This window comes from Vigna unguiculata, chromosome 6, assembly GCF_004118075.2.
Source record: "Vigna unguiculata cultivar IT97K-499-35 chromosome 6, ASM411807v1, whole genome shotgun sequence".
In the NCBI taxonomy this organism is placed as follows: Eukaryota; Viridiplantae; Streptophyta; class Magnoliopsida; order Fabales; family Fabaceae; genus Vigna; species Vigna unguiculata.
In genome coordinates, this window is record NC_040284.1 from 12,940,050 (window position 1) to 12,954,439 (window position 14,390).

Consider the following 14,390-nt stretch of genomic DNA (forward strand, 5'->3'; position numbering starts at 1 on the left):
TTTTAATGAATGAGGACAAAGAATTGGAACTTTTGAATATGGGAATGATTCTAGGCTCTATTCATTTGATGATGGGATGATCAAAATTTTTGTTGTGTATTCTAGAGACTTGGTTGTATTGAAACATGTTCATTTTAATATGCCAAAATGTTGTTTTCCGTATTCTGGCAAGTGTGTATTTTTCTAGTCTGCACAGTTTTGGTAAAATTGATTTTTTCGATCGGTAACACGTTGTTCTTTCATTTGACCGTTGTGATAGTGGATAGATATAAGAGAATGACATATTATATTGATAGTACTTGGTGGTAATATAATTTGATTGATATTACTTGGTGGTAATATGACTTGGTTAAATTTATGTAACACATTTGTGATCATGAGGTGAGTTGCATTGCATTGTTGTGTTTGTGCGATAATCATATAATATGAGTGTTATATAGGAGAAAATGTTGTCATAGATGTTGGTGCAAATGCATAGGTGTGAGGAGACATGCTGAGGAGAACTTTGGGAGTTTTTGAAAGCTTTTGAAAAAACATTTGGATTTCTTTTATGTTGGATTTTCCTTTGAATTTTCGTGGTTTAAAATAATTGTAATAGGAACCTTTTTAGATGTTTTTCGTATTTATGAGGTTTTATTTGAATGAACTTGGACAAGTATTTACGAAGTTCCTATTTATAGGATGGTATCATAGTATTTTTGTTGGTTTGAAAGGAGAAAAAAATTTACACGTGACAACTCGAAAGAGGTGTTACAACGCGAATTATAAAAAAGTATTAAAATTTCAAAAAATAGAAAAGACTTCAAATTTTAAAAATATCAACAACCACAAAATATTTGTTTTTTTAATAAAGAACTACATAACTCTTATTTCTTATTGTGAACAAGACTAAGTTGGAGCAAATTCAATCCTTGTCAGATCCATATAAATATTTTTTTAATAAAAAATATAAAAATTGTTTGTTTGATTTTTGCAGAAAAAAATATTTTAACAACTAAATTAATTTTTCAAGTTTAATTAAAAGGGACCATCTTAGAACAAACCTAAATCTATTTTCAGATACCATTTTTTATGTAGTTTTTCTTGATAAATTATGGTGACAACTCCATTCTTGTTTTCAAAAGATGTCTTTCTCAATGTTTTGTTGTGAACACGATGACAACACAATGGAGTTATGTTTGACTAAACATAAGTTCAATTTGAGGAGTCATCAGTCATGTCATGTAAGCAAGACTCAGTCATGCACATATTTTTTTTTCAAAACATGCCAATTTGGATAATATCTCACTTAAATTGCACCATTGTGACAAACTTATCCCATTTAATATCACGTGATCTAATTTATTCATAATATGTTCATTTTCTTCCTTAAAAAAGTGCAAATTAATTTGTTATGTTTAAAAGTAAATAAAATATAAAATTTACAAGCCCAATTGTCAATATTGAAGGATAATTTGGCTGAGTGGTTTACGGCACTAGATTTAGGTTCTAGTTTGAAAGGGTGTGGGTTCAAATCCCATAGCTGTCATGTTTTTTTTTTTCTTTTTGGGTAGGGAAAATTATTTTATTTTGAAAAATATTGGAAAAAGGATAATAGCTTCATTAATGGATGCATTACTTCTAAATAAAAGGGTAAGTAACATGATTATCATAAGGACTAGGAATTATATTTGAGATTCAACGGTGGCAATTTATCATCATTCAATAAAAAAAAATCCTATTAGTCCATAATCTTTTTAGCCTTCTATGGGGCAACAAACAACACATTTGTTATATACCTTCTTATCAATTAGTTTTTATACCTCACTGAAGTTCCATCAGTAGGAAACGATCTTCCTAACAATTCCATTTTTTCTGAGATGATTTTCAAAATGCACAAAACTAACATCTGTCTAAAATAAATTGAGGTGAAATAAGTGCTTAGAAAAGAAAAAGAAAATGCATTTTTTTCTCTTACTCTTGTTAAGAATATTTATCCTTGGTAGAGTTTTTCATGAATAAGGATAATGCATGCATTTGAAAAATCCAACAAAAATAATAATGTATACAACACATTGCAGACAACCCACATGACTAGCATAAGAATGAATTCCACTTATTACCACATTATTTTTAGTGTATCAAAATATTTTACTAGGATCTAATTTATCTAAAGTGAGTAAAATGATAAAAGCCATTTCAATCACTAATGAGAAATTTATGTATAAATGCAGTATCAATTATTAACGTTATTGATTTTACTCTCTAAGTTGAATGGATCATTTTAGAGGATCTACATCCATTTTACTACAAGTAGAAAGCACATGCAAGAACTTTATGTCTATGAAACTAGTCACTACTAGTACCTTGGTTTTAGCCTCTCAAAAACTTATGATTCTCAAAAATATGTGAAACCATGCAAGCATCAAAATACCTTGTTTCCTCCTACATCTTGTGAATAATGGAGTATTCAATTGTTATTTCTCACCAACTCATCATTCATTATTTTTTTGATAATAACAATTTCTTGATGTATTTTGGTTGTATTTGTAATTATTTATAAAAATCAAAGGAGCTTTGTACTCGTGCAAAGTAACATATGTATAAGAAAATGGTCAACTTGGTACAGGTGGAGAGTATACAAGTGTGTAATTATATAACCTTGTTTCCTCCTACATCTTATGAATAACGTAGTATTCACTTGTTATTTCTCATCAACTCATCATTCATTATTTTTTTGGCAATAACAATTTCTTGATGTATGTTGGTTTTATAATTCTTTATAAAAATCGAATGAGCTTTGTACTCGTGCAAAGTAACATATGTATAAGAAAATGGTGAAGTTGGTACAAGTGGAGAGTATACAAGTGTGTAAAGTCTCACATTGTTTAGGGTATATTAAGTAATGAAAATCAAGAGATATAAAAAAAGAAGTGTGTATGTAGGTCCAACATACTTACCTAGACTAAGGTAGTGACTTTCATTGCACTTTGAGGTATATTGCCTTAAGGTCTTCCAAAATGGTAGAACCTACATCATAATTTGTGGTAGTAGACTTTGCATTTGCGCAACTCCTTCATTATTGCTCAACATTTTCTACAAAAGCAAGTGACATTACTATGCATTTTAATTTACTAATTTATTATCTTTTAATACATTTTAATTCATTTATTACTGATTTTATATATAGATTTTTGTTGACCTCTCAGTTTCGAATTTATTTTATGCAAGTAATCAATATAGACAACATCATTAAAATTTAGGTTCAGGTTGAATAAAGGTCCACTTAACTTTTAAGTTAGTTACTAAAATTGTCGTTTGAATTTGTTTAATGGTATATAGAAGAGCAAAAAGAACATTAATATATTTTTGGGATATATTCATTATTTTTAAATATCTAACTAATGATATCACTTTTTTTATCACATTATATTATCTACAATAGATATATTTTTCTTTTATTGTTTATTTAGCCTTTTGCTTTTGTTCCTATATGTAATACTCGGTACATGTTCTTTCTGGTTTGATTGGTGGAGTACTAAACATTTTATATAGGACACTTATAAGTTTTGCAACAAAATGTCAAATCATAAGTTGAAATTCACAAGTTATGAAGATTTAAAAGCTTTATATTTATGTGTTTTCATTATTTAGCTTTTAGCTTTGAAATAGTTCTGATTCTTCAAAATTACTCTAGTTTATAGACAATGATTGCATTTAACGTGGAAAAAGTGTTTTCTTTATCTCATGTAGCACATGGAAAAAAATTAATCAAATCTGAAATAGTTATTTTGAATTTAATTAAAAAAATTAACCTTCAAAAACAGGAAAAAGAAGAAAGACATGCACTTGTTTTGTTGTCTATGTTGGATTCATATTCTCATTTCATAGATTGCCATGTTAAGTAATTAATTGTTTTACAACAAATTCAATCATTTCTCTTTGAAATATTTAATTTTGTAATCCCACCATAAGATTGCACTTTGCAGTTGATGTATCCTAAATGAAGAATCATTTAATCATTCTATGGTACAAGTGCAAGGTCAATTTTATCTATACTTTGTTGTTACAAGTTGGTATTTTCAAATAGTTTATTATCCTAACCAGGAAGCAAGGTATGTTAATGTATTTGGTGGCAGAGGTGATGAAGTTAATGAGAGGTTTGTTTTCAAAGATATTTGGAGTCCCACATCACTAAAAGAGTAGTGAGAAGTGCGGAGCTTGTGATACAAAAGAAAAGTGTGGTTGGTTATGCAACATACTTACCTGGACAGGGTCAATGGGTGATCAAGAAGGTCCATGGTCTAGGACAGTGACTTCCATTGCACTTGGGAAGGTTGTTGCTCTAAGGTCTGCCCAAATGGCAGAGCCTACGTCATAATTTGTGGTAGAGGGGGTCTGCGTTCGCGCGACCCCTACATTTCAGTCATAAGTTTTGTTTTTGAAATTTAGGTTTATTCAGATTTATCTATGATCCTAAGTGTTATGTTGTCTATGTAGTTCACATTTTCCAACAGTCTTTAAGTTCTTCTCTATTTTAGTATAAATCTCCGTTTGTGTTGGTTCAGTCTGTGTATATTGTTTTTTATTTTGTTTTTGATTGCTTATATGCTCTTCTAAGCGGGATTCTTATGTTTTGTAGTCACCAATTATGTCATTTGATAGTACTATCCAATTTAACTATTCATATTAAAGGTTGAAGGTTAATTTATTGTAGTATTCACATTGAGTTATTATTTTTTATTTTTTTTATAGTTTCTATATTTTATTAGGTAAATTTTGTTCAATTATTAAAATCCAAAAACATTAAACCTTACAATCAGAATGGATATGAGGAAATGCAAAATCTTTCTACAACAAAAAAAAATCTATGCCAGTTTAAGGAGAAGCTATTCTAGTTTATGTTTCGATTGCTAAACCGGTAAGGCCAGTCTAGTTTATGTTTTGTTTTGGTACAACACGAAAGTACTCAAACTGATACTAGAAAAATGAAAATATATAAGATTACAAGTAGTACACATTAAAAGAACTAATGTTTTGCTTGATGGTTACTTTCTTATAGCTGATTTACTTTTAATGCTCAAATACTGTATCAAAAACTCATTTTACTTTCGATTGCAAAAAATGAAAAAATAAATTTTACTTTTGATTTGATTTTGTTTAAGAGTTTAATGCTCACCATAGTGTACAATTATTCCACAGGTATATGAATGTACCACAAGTAATATAATTTTCTTTTTTCAGGTAATTGGCCATGCCGCTCCAAATAAGAGGGACTTTTGGACCTGGTATATCAACTAAGCAGCGAACCTCAATGCTGCTGATACGATAAAATAAGATAGGGGAAGGATAAACTTGAATAACATGCCCATGAGAGTTGACAATTCTCCAGAACTAAACCCACGAAAGAGGAGGGTACTTCAACCTGGCAAGTGGCTAATACCATATTAGGGGAGCCAAAACTTGTGCAAAACTGATGAATCAAATCCTCCAGATTTCATAACATCTACAAACTGTGTCTGAATTGATCATAAGCACGATATATGGTGTCACTAAAAGGAAAGTATTGTCACTCAACTATTTTGAAGACATTTCAACCTTGGGGTGGCAAAGAGACCGACGCGGATTTGAGAAACAGCCATCGCAAATAACTGTGAGGGGAGCATATGCTTTAAGTTGTTCACCACCTTTAGTTCTGTACTGGACCCCCACAACAGTTTTGTTATCCTGTTCAAGAAGAGATGTCACAGTGCCCTACTCCATTCGTACACTGAATAGTAAACAAACCAGACAATATTATCAGGCAAAAAAGAACACTTCAAACAATAATTTCAATTAAAAATTAGTAATTTTTTAGGCTTATTTTCTTGCCCTGTAAATAATTTTAATAATTAAATTCACAATCAAAATATATTAAGGACTACAATTGCAGAGCAACAACTTTTTCTCTCATCATCTGTATAAAACGTCCATCATGGAAGCTCCTGCCAGCCACTTCAGCATGAAACTTCTCCAAAGGATAAGGCAGCTTAGTTTTTTTCCCATCCATGAAAAGAACATATCCTAGCACCCTTTGTGTATCAATTTGATCAACACTGTTTGACAAAGGATATACACAGCACGTGGAAATATGAGAATTGTATCTCAACAAACTTAAATCCAAAACCTCTAAGCATGGCAACCTCACCATTCAATCCAAAAACGCAACTTTTCCCGTTATTCTCTCATCACACTATCATGCATACTTCCAACCAATCTATATTTGTACCACATTAATGCTAAAGCTACTTAGAAGTTTTAAACAAGTCAAGAAACTTTCAAAGTTCGTAATTAAATTTCTAAAGTTATAATCCTTTTAATTAGAATTTTACTAGTATTCCATAAATAAATGCACTTCACTACAAAATTCAACTATTTAGCAAATCACTCGGCAATATCGTTTATTCATTGAGTTAAAACTTTTTAGATAAATAATGATAAAAAGTAAAAATTGAAATAAATTAAATTAAATTTTTATATAAATTAGTTATGACATCCCATTTTAGAAAGATATTACTACTAAATAAAACGTCACAAGATCACAATAACGAGAAGCACTCAGAGAAATATAAAACGTAGGAAAGATAACTATTACAGTCATCCAGAATTACTTAAAAGGAAACTTAGGCATAGCACATAGTCCTAAGCAAAAGGAAATTTAAAAGGGTGCAACAGTTTTGCAAAAAGGTTGCCACTAAGGCAACTAATACAAAAGGCCTCATGGCCATGAAACTACTCCTAAGACATCCAGACAAGGAAATCTAGGCCGCACCGCTGCGTCTCCCGGATCCATCTCGTACCTCCCTCTCATCTGCTCCCACCCGAAGGTGATCATCGCAAAAGAGAAAACATAATAGAAACAACACAAAATGCAAGGGTAAGCTAGTGCAATATAAGACTTATCATGGTATAAAGGAAGAAGTGCATAAACATTCCCAGACATACAACACAGAGGCACATAATTCATGTTATGACAAGCAAGCAAAACACTATGACTCGATTATCCGGATACATAATTAAGATCGGATTCACTGGACGCTTGCACTTGTGGTGGCCTCTACTGCTCTGCAGAGCCATTGCCAATGGGTTTCACCCTACCACGCATAAGGTTAGCCTTTAAACGTCTAAGGCCATTATCCTGCCATAGACTAGGGCCTCCCGCTACTCTCACCACTTGGGTCAGTTTGCTCTACTTGAGACTCACTGACCCTTTCAGAGTTTCGGGATGCGGTCCTTACTTGAATCCTTATCTTAATATATACACTACACACCACCATGAAGTCTCCCCATGGGACTCATGGAATTACGCCTATCTCACATTCAGAATCATGTTTCTCATACAATTCCCAGCTCATTTTGGTCATTTATCCAATTCTCATGTCAAGTTACTACAAACCCACAATCCATGATAAACCACATACCAATCATGCCAATTAAACTCACAAAATTCAAACACCCAAGCATATTTATGTACATCTTATTTAGGAAGGATAACCTAACCAAGGCATGCAACAGACCATCCAAACAGCTAGGAAAACAGAGCACGCCTTCGCGAACTCGCTCAGGCGAGAAGCTGTCCTCACAGAAACAGCGAATTCTCGCCCAGGCGAGACGCGCGACAGTGGAGGTTTCACGAGATCTCGCTCAGGCGAGGCCTTTTCGCCTGAGCGAGACTAGGCGTCGGTCAAAAACGAAAATGGCCGCCTAGGCGAGTTCTCGAAGCAGAACCTTAAGCAAAAGCCCTGTTATTCTCGCCTAGGCGAGACGAGCTCGCTTGGGTGAGATTAACAGGTCTCACCACTGTCAGCACACATGCAGTAGCGAAAACAGCCCAGATCAACGCCCAAATACACATGCAACTTCATTTCATCCAATAAAGCATACTAGGCACGCACATAAATATAAAATCGACCTAAGCAGCCAAGAATACTTAGGACCGATGAGTCTAACTTCCCTTACCTGTTCTGGAGAACAACCAAAGCAACAAATTCGAAACTAAGGGCACCACAGCTCCCGGAGTTAGGAAAGAGCTGGAACCTGGGAAAAGGAAGGGTTTTGGTAGCTCGGAGACGTGCGGCTGGTGTGCCCTAGCAGAGAGCAGAGGTGTGGAGTTGCTGTTTCTGAAAAAATTAAAAACTGAGGAATGAGGAGAATGGAGGGGTTTGTAGCAAGGTAGGGTGTCCTTCAGAAGGGCTGCCCTTGGGCCTACGAAGGGCCAGGCCCACACCTCTGGGACAACAAAGGAAAGAAAAAAAAAAGGCTTACATTAGTTACCATAATCTTTATCTATCAACTCCTTCAAATATAATTTTTAACCTATGCATGGTGAGCATTTGGTGACATGTTCAAGTCTTGAAGTTTGTTTAGAACCATCCTCTCAAACTGGGAATATACAGGTCTAGTGTTCTTAGGAGGTTGATAGATCTCAATGGCCATGGATTGTGGATCAGAGACATCATCTTCTCCTAGGTTTGCTCCACCAGTTTCAGCCTCATGATCATTGGCTCCAACTTCAATGTTTGCAGCTTCTTCTCCTTCAACCAGCCATGTGTTACATATTTTTGTGAAACCCATCTTGTGCATATTGATTGTGGAAACATGGTTCAACAGGCCAGTGGACTCCTCAATCTTTTCTTCCACATCAACACCAAAATGCTCAATGAACTTGGAGATGAGAACCACATATGGTAGCTTGAAATCAGTGAGTCTCTTTGCTTTAAACATGTGACCATAGATGGTGTATATCCAATCAACCACCACACCATTTTGGATGCAATACATCACCACCAAGTCACCTTCATTCAAGGTTGAATGATTGCTCCCCCTAGGCATGATAATTTTAGTCAACACCATGGCTAGCAACCTTTCCTCCAAACAAACCCTTCCCACATGAAAATTGCGAGTTTGATTACTTTGATTTCGCACACATTAGTTGAAATATTGGACTTTATTGAATTCATCCATAATAGTTATTTCACCCTTGTGAATTTGCACACCCATTTGCCTTAGGCAAGCAACATCTTTCCATGTTTTCCTAGTGATCTGCATGTCAACACCTTTAACCCTTGATTTGAGGATGCCATTGCTGAACTTGGGGTTGTCATAGAAGACCTTCGCCAAGTCCAGATAGATCTAGCCCAAAAGTTCAACAAAAGCCTTAAATATTTTAGACTTGAAGTGTTGTTCTATAGTCCCAAAGTTCTTTGCCCTCAACCATGATAGACACAACACCTTAGGAATGATCATGTGCTTCCTAGTGATCTTAATCAAGAAGGTTTGGATCCTATCTTCATGGCCTTCGAACCAAACTTCAAGCTTTCCATGATTCAAGGCAACGGGAAAGGATAGAGTAGGTAGGATGGAGTTTTCTTCATTTGACGGGGTTGTTCTTTGTCTACGAGACATGGTAAATCTAGGTTTGGCTCTTACTAGCAGATATGAGTGCAAATGCATAATGTTTTTGCATGTATTTATAGAATCAACATGTTGATAATAAAATCAGTCAATTAATTTGCACAAATATTGTGGATTCAATGTAGTACAGGGAATCATAACCAATTAAATGTTCTGGAATCAGTATTAAAGCATAAAGTAAGATGTTTCCCAAGCATTTTTTATGCTATCAACTCAAAACAGTTCATAACAAATGCATACACATTGGGAATCATATAATTAAAGTGCTTTATGGTCAATGCAATATGCAAAATTGGTTTTTAGTTGATGCACTAGTTGTTATTGTTGCTACTACAGTCTAATCAATGTCATATGATGAGTAATTTGACTGGGTCTATCAATTGAATGCAATTCGAGCAAATCCACATCAGCATAAATGAAATCAACATATAAAAATTCAGAGTCAGTCAATTAAAAATGCACCAGGTCACATAATTTGAGTGTAGTGACAATTTGAAGTGAAATTTATGTGTTGTTTTTGCAAATTTAATAGACTAAAAGTTTCTGATCACATGAAATTCATGTTGCGACAGTTTACGTGAAATGTAACATCCTAAGGAATATTACGAATATTTAATAAATAATTCCAAATTAAAATTAAAGTCCACATTTAAGAAAACTATTTCCCCAAAACACGGGAAATTTACAACTTTAATATAACTGTGGTACACCAGGACTCCATAATAATAAAATGGAATTAAAATTCAATGGCTCCCGAAATGGTTACATAATTATCTCAAAACTAAAATAATAAATATATGTACAAAAATCCCAAGCTAGCCCACGCTCCGAGTCTAAGCGTCTCCTGGCTCACTTGCCAAATCGTCTGCTCCCGGATAACAAGGTATCCGATCATCGCCACACACACACAGATAGGGTGAGCTATGCACAATAAAGTATAAACAAATATATGAAATAAACATGTTTCCCCACCCAAAACAACATAAGTACAAAACTCATAATTTCCAAATCACCCAACCATGACCTCATAGTCCTTCATGAGTCATATGCATGAACTAGGTCTTGGGACTTCCCTGTGCTCCCACGAAACTAACTCATTCGTGGTCCAACCTTATGAGCCTATCCCGCTCATAGTCCTGCCCTACAGACTCCTCGTTTGTAGTAAAACATCCAAGTCTCATACTTGGACCCTGGCACGCACGCAATCACCATACTATGGACTCCTCGCCCAGTAGTAGCCGACGGGAACATATCAATTCCTTGCCCATCGTGCGCCCGACACATGCAATCACCATACTAAGGACTCCTAGCCCATTAGTAGCCGACGGGAACTCAACCAGTTCCATGCCCATCATGTGTCCAACCTCCGAGCACATCCCAGACTCCTAATGGACTTAGTCCTTCAAGCCCAAACACCACACCACATGCATATACAACCTAACCTTAGTATAAACAGCCAAAAGACATTCACAAGCACATAAAAACATAGTAAATCACATAAACTCGCTTAAGCTAGGGACCCTCGCCCAAGCTCTGCTTCGCTTAGGCTAGTTCGCCTCGCTTGGGCGAGCTTAGAACAACCACAATCTCACATTATCTCGCTTAGGCGAGATTCCCTCGCCTGGGCGAGCTGCACCATCGCTCAAAGTAACATCCACCCCTCGCCTAAACGAGGAACCTAAACAACGTCATTTCTCATCGCGACCTCGCTCAGGCGAATGTCTCTCGCCTGAGCGAGACAGAGTCGCTCAAAACACCAATACTTCTCGCCTAGGCGAGATATCGCGCTCAAAAAGCGTCTAAGTTTCCTCGCGACCTCGCTTAGGCGAGCTGTCCCTCGCCTGAGTGAGACTAAGTCGCTCAACACCAAACAAAGGTCGCCTGGGCGACAGCGCAACCCAAACCAGACGTGAGGTTTTGCAACTCTCGCCTAGACGAGATAAACTCGCTTGGGCGAGACTTGCAGAGTTCCCTCACTGTCACACACGCATTTTACCTAAAACCATGTTAAATCATACCCAAAAATTGTACCACAACCATTCAATCGATACCAATGTAATTATAATGACAAATGCCATTCAGAATCATCCATTCCAACCCAATATATCATCCAAATTAATGCGAAATTGCCACCATTCAGAATTTAATCAAGAAGCAATAATCCAATCACGGCACATAGAATGCGAAATTGCCACCATTCAGAATTTAATCAAGAAGCAATAATCCAACCCCCTTGATTATTTGGTAATTTTCCAACCCCCTTGACTACCCCATTCTGCTAGGCTTTTCTTTACCCCTTCACATTCATACCTCAACTATTAGTTAGCAAAAATAAAGTTTTTTCTTTGCCCACAAAGGTTTGAACCCATGACCTTCCACTCATAAGGCCAAAGCACAACCACTATGCCAATTCACATTTGATGATACACACAAATCACATAAGTTTACAATACTAATCACATACTCTTACATATCTTTTAAAATCAATAATAAAATATCTATACATAATTGGCATACATAAGACTCGAACCCAAGTCCTCTCACACAAACAAAGTACTCTCAACCACTTGAGCTAGTACTTTTCCACGTCACATTAAACAATAGTTAATGCCATAAAGGCGCTTTCTACCCACATTTATTAATTAATTAAATATTTAATTAATTAATTTTCACGGGTCTTACATGACATCTATGTGTTGTTTTGTGAAAAATAATAGATTAAAAACATGTCAGATCACACATTGTAAGACTAGAAAAAAATTAAATAGTTAATTAAATAATTATTTAATAAATGCGGGTAATAGAAGCCTTTAAGGCATTTAATGCGGAGTGCTATGATGTGGAGAAGTACTAACTCAAGTGGTTGAGAGTACTATGTGTTTTGTGTATATATATATATATATATATATATATATATATATATATATATATATATATGAATGTGAGACGTGATAATATAATCCTAAAATTATAGGAATTATAACAAATATGAATTTGTTGAATTGGTTATGAACTTGACTTAATAATTGATGGGTTGTGGGTTCTTGTTGGGGAAAAGGGACTAGAACTTTATATTTTGCTAATTTTTATTTTGGCATGGGAATGAAGAGGCATGAAAACCCTAGCGACTTATCCCCTACTGCCAAGCGGCACATCAGACATTGGCAATGTTCTTGATTTTGGCTTGAATTGCCTGGCGGCGATGAATTTCTGCCAAGCGGCGCAACACTGTTCATGTTCATTTTGGTGATTTCAATGTTGTTCGTACAGGAATCAATATGGTTTCTGGAATTGATGTGTGTAGCTTCTATTGGACACTTTGTTGGTCTAAAATCGATTAAAATTGGGGTTATGGCAAAGCTTGAGATATACTCGTGCATGAATTGAATTGGGTTTACTCAAGAGAATAAAGATAGAGATACCTTTATGAAATGAATTAAGAGTAGAAAGTTAGTCCATTATATATGTATTGTCGCGTCTTGGTGACTGTAAGTGGTAGGGATGAATACTGGAAAATGGGCTTAATCTGTCACAGGTATGAAGACGTCTGGTTTATGTGGGGTACTGACACACCGCCTGGCGACGCTTTGCTTGCCGCCAGGCGATGGCGAGGCCAGGTACTGTTTGCGATTTTAGGTAGTGAAAAATGAGGAGGAACCTTGGCGAGTGAGTGGTTTCAGAATTAAATGGGTAACATTGGAAGGGCAATATATTGTGGTAATTAAGTATGTGAATGGTAATGGGTTGAAAGTATGACTAGGGTATGTCGTGTTGGTAGGAATGTTAAGTAAAGAAAGGGAGAAGAGTAATTTTATTTAAAAGTTCAGGTTCTGGAAGCATAGTCTTTGCATATGTGTGATTGGATAATTGTTGATCATGACTTATTAGCTTTAGGTATCACTCGTGACTTAAATGCATTGATGGGCGATATTGGATTATGTAACATTGCATAGAAATACCAATTATATGTAGTGGAGGTGCTGGATGGAGCAATAATGGTGTTAAGTTAAAACAAATCTTTGGAGAGTGTGACATTATGTTTGCTAAAGGCCAAGTTATGACTAGAGTAACCTTGGAAGTGGATCATAGGTAATGGACCATGTGTAGTGTGACAATATTACACCAATTCGAGGTTGAAGAATAAACACACATGAGTATCTTGGTGTTGTTTAGTGGTATAAGTCCATGTACTCAGACCTGTGGGAGAAAATCAGACATTATGTAGGCCACTAGTGTAGAGCCTAGCGGCACGGGTGTGTGCGCAAGGCGATAGGACTAGCGTAAGAGGTCCCTGCACCGCGTGGTGCCTAGCGGCAGGGTGTGCTCCGTTAGGTAGTGTCTGTGAAACAATGGGTTTGGGAGCGCCCTGGCGACTAGTAGTAGGAAGGTACCGCCAGGCGGTCTAGACCTGTTTCGCCTGGCGGCACTTGGGGCTGCGTTGGGCAGAAATCCTGCAGACTTTGACTTGTTTATGTGTTGTGTGTTAAACAATGATGCTATACTTGGATCGGGAGATGTTGTGCCATGAATGGGTAGGTTCATGGATGGTGGTGAACATGTGATGATATGAGTGGGGAGGTTCATATCCAGTTACTCTTGCATGGGGATACGAGCGAGGTAGGTTCGTATATTCCGTTCTCACGCTTGAGAGATGTTGCATGCGTGGAGGTACGTGGCTGGTGGATCACATGTGTTGGACTACGGGCGGGTAGGTCCGTAGAGCAGGACTACGAGCGGGGAGGTTCGTAGAGGTAGGACCATGAGCGGGCAGGTTCGTGTGAGCATCATATACTCGAGTCAAAGGCTAACCATTTGTGTGATTTGAAGGCTAAAAAGCCTTGTGGTTAAGGTCCCTGCCAGGAACTGAGTAGGTTGAATAAGATGGGTGTATGATTTATCTTGCATATTATATATATGTGATTTTTATTTTCTCAGCTCACCCTTTCTATTTTGTGTAT

At 36.1% G+C, this 14,390-nt stretch overlaps 1 non-coding gene and 2 pseudogenes across 1 annotated transcript; 2 read left to right on the forward strand and 1 right to left on the reverse strand.

Annotated features, from left to right (window-relative positions):
• Positions 1-2,931: 2,931 nt before the first annotated feature.
• Positions 2,932-3,057, forward strand: LOC114189278 (annotated as a pseudogene).
• Positions 3,058-4,237: 1,180 nt separating this feature from the next.
• On the forward strand, positions 4,238-4,398 carry LOC114189344. The gene has a single exon (XR_003605647.1). It is a non-coding gene; the product is annotated as a U1 spliceosomal RNA (small nuclear RNA).
• A 756-nt stretch (positions 4,399-5,154) lies between these two features.
• On the reverse strand, positions 5,155-5,932 carry LOC114188426 (annotated as a pseudogene).
• Between the last annotated feature and the right edge of the window lie 8,458 nt (positions 5,933-14,390).